Source organism: Ochotona princeps, chromosome 1 (genome assembly GCF_030435755.1).
Source record: "Ochotona princeps isolate mOchPri1 chromosome 1, mOchPri1.hap1, whole genome shotgun sequence".
NCBI lineage: Eukaryota > Metazoa > Chordata > Mammalia > Lagomorpha > Ochotonidae > Ochotona > Ochotona princeps.
In genome coordinates, this window is record NC_080832.1 from 14,987,631 (window position 1) to 14,994,549 (window position 6,919).

The following is a 6,919-nucleotide window of genomic DNA, read 5'->3' on the forward strand; positions in this document are numbered from 1 at the left end:
CCTTCTTAAAACTTTGAGCCATTTCCAAGGTCATTCTGCCTGTAGGTCTCATCCCTGCACTTCACCCGTCCACTTGCCCTGGTTCAAGCACATGCCCAACTCACCAGCGCAGAGGCAGGAGGGCAGCAGTAGATCCGGGTCTCCAGGGCACACCTGCTCGCTCTGGACTTCTCTCGGCCAACACCGCTGCTGCTCCCGAGCGCAGCCGCTTCCAAGTTGGAGGCAGCGGCAGGGAGGGCGGACCGCGACAGGGCAGGACGGCGATGAGGCCCGCCTACTGAGTGCCAGCCGATGAGGAGGCAGGGCGGCAGGAAGGCGCGGGGCTGGCGGGGTGGTGGGAGGTGTGGGGCGGGGGGGATGACGTGGGGCGTATGGTGACGGGGAGGGGGCGATAAGCACTTGGGCAGTGGGGGTGGGGCACAGATTGCGACTCAGGCAAAAGGGGCTGCCATGCCTCTGGCGGGTTGGTGGAGGAAACAGAGACCTCAGCTGGGCTGGCAGAGGAATAGGGCACCCCGGGGTGGGGGAGGCGGTGGAGACACAGCTGGCCCATTCCTCGCGCTCCCCCGCTCCAGGGTCTCAAGGTCTCACCCTGCCTCCTACCCAGCCTCTACCTGAGATTCCAACTGGGAACCTCAGGAATGCCAGGCTGCTCACTCTGCTGAGCTATATGAGCTTGTCACAACAAATCGGGCTCTTGCCCTAGTGACACGGTTGTTTTATTTTTCTTTCCATGTGCTGCCAGCCCCATAGATGATGTCGGCAGGCAGCAGAGGCTGAGGGGGAGCACACTGTTCCCAGCCTTAGCTCAGATGACAGCCTTGCCTAGGGCAATATCACCTGTGCAGGTGAGATCACCTGTGCAGGTGAGGGCTGCTAACAGGACTGGGGAAATGTGGAAGAAAGGTCCAGGCCCACTGAAAGTAGGAACAGCAACAGCAATAACTCTGCGTCCATGTGGGTTTAGGAGAGAGCGGGTCCCTGGGGGAATGAACACACACCTCCACCTACACGGCCCAGCACAGTCACTCTGCAGAGCCTCCATGTGCATTTCCCTGATGGCCAGTCCTGGGAAAACGCAGAACTTGGTACCAAGAACTTCAACTTTATGAGCTGCAACAACCTGTCTCACTCTTTCTTGTTTTTTTTTTTTTTTTTTTTAAGATTTATTGCCCTCTCCCTGAGCTCCGGCTCGCTGCCGCGGCGCGGTCCAGGGAAGCCGGCGGGAGGGAGCCGCTAGCGCCTTGGCCAGCTGCGGGGTCGGGGTGGCGCCGCGCCAGGCCTGTGATCGCCCAGCTGACTTTGAGCCCTAGTGGCGGGAGAGGGCCATGGGCCCCACCCATCCGGGCCCAGGAAGCCTCGGCCACGGCCGAGAAGGAGGTGCGGAGCTTGGACAACTTGTTCGCCAAGAGGGACAAGAAGAAGAAGGAGCAGCCGGCGGGAGCAGCGGCTCAGCGGGTGTGGGGGATGGGGCCCGGGGCCGCCGCCAAGGCTGTGACCAAGGATGAAGATGAATGGAAAGAATTTGAGCAAAAAGAGCTTGATTACAGTGGCCTTCGAGTTCAGGCAATGCGAGTAAGTGAAAAGGAAGAAGATGATACTGAAAAGAGGGAAGATCCAGGTGATAACTGGGAAGAAGGTGGAGGGGGAGGTGGCCGTGGTGGCATACAAAAATCTTCAGGTCCCTGGAACAAAACAGCTCCACTACAAGCAGCTTCCGCTCCAGTAATTGTTACAGAAACTCCAGAACCAGCGATGTCTAGTGGTGTGTAGAGGCCACCTGGAGCCAGGCTAACCACAACCAGGAAAACGCCACAGGGACCACCAGAGATCTACAGTGGCACACAGTTCCCATCCCTGCAGTCCACTGCCAAGCATGTAGAAAGCAGGAAGGATAAAGAAATGGAGAAGCGCTATGAAGCAGTAAGGCACAAAATAGAGGTAGAGATGAGGTTTCCAAAAACCAGGCCCTTAAACTCCAGCTGGAGAATCAGAAAAGCAGCCGCAATCAGTGCTGTGAGGGATGGTCTTTGCTAGCCCTGCTAAGCTCATGAGCCCACAGCTGGGCACCACAAGCAGCCATTCATCCCCTGAGCTCTACTGGATCTGCAGCGCCCCATGCAAAAAGGGACCTTCCCTATTGCCCTCTGGAAGTTAAAGGGCCACAACTGCTCTCTGTGTGGGATGTAGGGGAATTTTCATTGGTTACCAAACAAAAAAAGCAAGACAACAAGGGGTGTGCTAGATTTATGAGTGCTCTCATAATTACTCTGCACATTCAGAATTCAACCCCCCCCCCCCAGCTAGTGGTCATTTCAAAATATTTTATGTTCAGATACTGAGCCTCCATCAGGGTTGACCACCTCAGACTTGCTGCCCTCCCTGTGGACTTCCTCTGCATCCCAGCTCTGGAGAAGGTGGTTACAGCTGTTGGGTGTTGAAGCAAACATTGCAACTAGCCCTGCTGGGTTCCTACCAGAAGTCCTACGAAAGTCAGCGGCCTGGGTTCTGGTCTGCTGTAAAACAGACACTAATTGTAAGTGACACTAATTGACCTGTCCTGTGCCCCACCCATAAGAAATACTCCGCAGTAGGCTATGGCCCCATATGACTACCTGGAACATACTGCCAGCTGCTCTGGCTAATAATGTTGCTGATGGGTAGGACTGCGTGCATGCACACTTGCGTGTGTACCTTGGTTAGGGTTTTTAGTAGGAAGTGGTGTTGGATTTTGTCGAAAGCTTTTTCTGCATCTATTGATACTATCATGTGATTCTTGTTTTTCAGTTTTTGGATGTGGTGTATCACATTGATGGATTTCCGAATGTTGAACCACCCCTGCATTCCAGGGATGAATCCTACTTGATCTGGATGAATGATCTGTCTGATGTGTTTTTGAATTCTGTTGGCTAGGATTTTGTTGAGAATCTTAGCATCAATGTTCATCAAAGAGATAGGTCTGTAGTTTTCCTTCTCTGTTAGTTCTCTGTCTGGTTTTGGGATTAAGGTAATGTTGGCTTCATAGAATGAGTTTGGAAGGGTTGCCTCTTTTTCTATTGTTTTGAAGAGTTTGTAGAGGATTGGGGTTATTTCTGTTCGGAATGTTTTGTAGAATTCTGTAGTGAAGCCGTCTGGGCCTGGGCTTTTCTTTGTTGGGAGGTCTTTAATCACTGATTCAATCTCTGCTTCAGTTATGGGTTTGTTCAGGTCGTTTGTTGCCTCTGGGCTAAGTTTTGGCAGGTGGTAGAAGTCTAAGAACTTTTCCATTTCTTGGTGGTCTTCTGATTTGTTGGAGTACAGTGCTTTGTAGTAATTTCTAATTATGTTCTTCATGGTTGCGGTGTCTGTTGTTATGTTGCCTTTCTCATCTTTGATGCTGTTAATTCTTGCCTTCTCTTGTTTTTTCTTTGTCAGTTGGGCCAGTGGGGTGTCTATCTTGTTTATCTTCTCAAAAAACCAGCTTTTTGATTCATTGATTTTGTGTATCTTTTTTTATTTCTATCTGATTAATTTCCTCCCTTGTTTTGATGATTTCTTGTTTCCTATTGTGTGTGGGGCTCTTCTGCTGTTGTTTTTCCAATTCCTGGAGGTGTGTGTTTAGTTCCTGTATTTGGTGCCTCTCTTGGGCCTTGACAGGAGCTCCAATTGCGATGAGTTTACCCCGTAGCACTGCTTTGGCAGTGTCCCACAAATTTTGGAATGTTGTGTCAGAGTTTTCATTGGTTTCCATAAATTTTTTGATCTCATCTTTAATTTCTTCTCTGATCCATTGTTCGTTTAATAGCATATTGTTCAGCCTCCAAGAGTTTCTGTATTTCCTGGGGCATTTTGAATTGCTGATTTCCAGTTTCATTCCTTGGTGGTCTGAGAGGGTACATGGTATGATTCCTATCTTTTTGAAGTTATTTAGGTTTGCTTTGTGTCCTATCATGTGGTCGATCCTGGAGAAGGTGCCATGCACTGCTGACAAAAATGTATAATCTGTGGCCTTAGGATAAAAAATTCTATAAATATCTATCATGTCCAGTTGTTCTATTGTTTGTATGAGCTCTGTTGTTTCTTCGTTGAGTTTTTGTTTTGTTGATCTGTCTATTGTTGTTAGTGGGGTGTTAAGATCACCCACTATTATTGTGTGTATATCTATGTCTCCCCTTAAGTCTGTAAGTAATTGCTTCACGTAGCTAGGTGCGTTTGAATTTGGTGCATATATGTTCACAATGGTAATTACTTCCTGATGGATCAGTCCCTTCACCAATATATAATGTCCTTCCCTGTCCTTTTTGATGTGTGTCAGATTGAAGTCCACATCATCTGAAATTAAGACAGTTACCCCAGCCTTTTTTTCTCGTCCATTGGCATGAAATATCTGTTTCCAACCTTTCACTTTCAGTTTCTTAGAATCTCTTCTGGTTGGATGTGTCTCTTGCAGGCAACAGATAGTTGGGTGCTGTTTGATAATCCATTCCGTTAATCTGTGCCTTTTGATTGGTGAGTTCAGGCCATTTGTGTTAAGAGTTAAAATTGAGAGGTTGTGATTTTGCCCTGTCATACTTGTTTTTGTGGGTGTTGATATCTGTGTAATTGCCCTTCCTTGTGTGGACTTTAATGGGAAGGCCTTCCTGTTTGCCATCTTTGCTTATGATTCACCTCCTTTTTTTCTGGATTTAGTGCATTTCTAAGGAGATTTTGTAGAGCTGGTTTTGTGCTGGCATATTCTTCTAATTTCTCTTTTCTATGAAAGTATCTGATTTCGCTCTCAAATACGAATGAGATCTTTGCTGGGTACAATATTCTTGGTTGACAGTTGTTCTGATTCAGGATTTGGAAGATCTTTGTCCATTCTCTTCTTGCTTGTAAGGTCTCTTCAGAGAAGTCAGCAGTGATTCTGATTGGTTTTCCCTGGTATGTGATCTTTTCTCTGCTTCGTACTTGTCTCAGGATTCTTTCTTTGTCTTCGTTGGAGTGGAACTTGAGCACCATATGTCTGGGTGAAGATCGCTTTGGGTCATATCTGCTGGGAGTCCTCTGACCGTCCTGGATTTGGGCTGGGTTCATGTTCCAAGAGTTTTGGAAGTTTTCCTGTATAATTTCGTCGAGCACCATTTGCATTCCTGACTCTTTTTCCGCTCCTTCAGGAAGGCCAATAATCTTAATATTCGATTTTCTGAGGTTGTCTTTCATTTCTTGTATGGTCTTATTGGCTTTGTTCAGACTTGTCTCCAGCTGTTTAATGAGCTGGGTATGTTCGTTTTGTGTGTCTTCTGTTTCAGAGATCCTCTCTTCTGCTGTATTTGTTCTGTTGGTTAGGCTCTCAATTTTGTGCTCTAAGTCAAGGATTTTATTTTTCATTTGTTGTATTTCTGAGGCTATGTGGTTCTTGAATTCCTTGAAGTCCTCCCAATTCTTCTCATTGTCTCTGACATATTTTAACATTATTTTTTTGAATTCCTTGTCTGGTAGATCTTCTATGTCTTCATCTCGCATCTCCAAAATAGACATTGGCTTTCGATCCTTTATTGGTAGGGTGCTGGCTCTCTCATCTGGATCATTACCTTTTCTGGTATTTCTTCCCATTGTGTTAGTGTTTCTTTTTTGAGAGACCTAGGCACCAGCGTGCTAAGGGGTCTCCAAGCACTATCCTGTAGAGATCGGAGTCTGCAGGCGTGGAGTAGCAGGGTGTGGGAATTTTCAAGGCACTTTTGGTGCGTCTCCAGAACACTGGACCTCAGGGCGCCACTTCCAGGGCCCAGGGGATTCAAAGTGCACTCTCAGCTCGTCCCCTACAGGTATGCTATCACAGGGCGTGGGGGAGTGAAGGTACTCCCTGTGCCCGCCCTCTGTGCACGGGATCACAGGGCTCGGAGGATTCTAGGTGCTTTCTCAGTGTGTCCCCAGTGCCAGGGGACTGCAGGGCGTGGAGATTCCAGGTGCTCTCTGGGAACGCCTCCTGCATGCGGGTCAGCAGTGCCCTCCTGTTGCGTCTTCCTAGCACGGGACTATAGGGCGTGGGGTGTTCCAGGTGCTCTCTGGAAGCGCTTCCTGTGCAGGCCCGCCCACGCCAGCACTTGCAGGGGGACTGACCGCCCCAACGCTAGCACGGGACTGCCCAGCCCAGAGGCGTGCTCGGGTTCCTGTGGGACAGCACTGCCCAGCTGAGTGCCAGACCACAAAGGCACGGGGGAGTATTTAGTGTGCCTTTTGCCTTTCTTCTCAGCACTCAGGACCGGTGCGCGTCACCTCCCAGACACAGTTTTGGTAGTTTCAAGGCACTCGTCCTGTGTCCCCAGACGCTGGAATCTCGGGGGGGGGGGGGAAGGGGAGATGAGTTCCAAGGGTGTTCAGGCTCTGTGCATACCCCTGGGGGCTAACTCCCAGAGCCTCCGACCCACCAATGTCCCCACCCAACTCACTCAAACCTTAGGTTCTTGCAGTCTGCCTCTTCCTCTGGTGGGAACCCTCGCCGCGGGTGCATCTCCAGGAGACTTCGTCCAGTGCAGGTCCTGGCAGGTCCCAATGGGACCTGGAGACTGCGGTGAGTGCAGGTCCTGGCGGGACTTGGCAACTAGGGTGGGCGGATGCCAGTGGGTCCTGATGCCAGCGGGTCCTGATGGCTGCAGCGGGTGCAGGTCCTGGCAGGTCCTGACGACAAGTCTGGGCAGGTGCCAGCGGGTCCTGATGACTGCCAGTCCTGACGGCCACAGCGTCTGCGGGTCCTGAGGGCTGTGGGACGGTTGCGTCTCTCAGTGGTTGCACTCAAAGGTGACTCAGCAGGTCAGGAGCGGAAAGCAGTCTTTCTTGTCCTTTGTTTTGTTTTATTTTTCCCTGGTTACTCTTCCGAGTTGTGTGGATTTTTTTGGCTCCACACTGTCCAGGGAACTTCACGTTCTTCTCCCTGTAGCTCTATGCTGCTCCACTTACG

The 6,919-nt window shown here is 49.8% G+C and overlaps 1 pseudogene; it reads left to right on the plus strand.

Moving 5' to 3' along the window:
- Positions 1-893: 893 nt before the first annotated feature.
- Positions 894-2,054, plus strand: LOC131481202 (protein CDV3 homolog; annotated as a pseudogene).
- Positions 2,055-6,919: the final 4,865 nt, after the last annotated feature.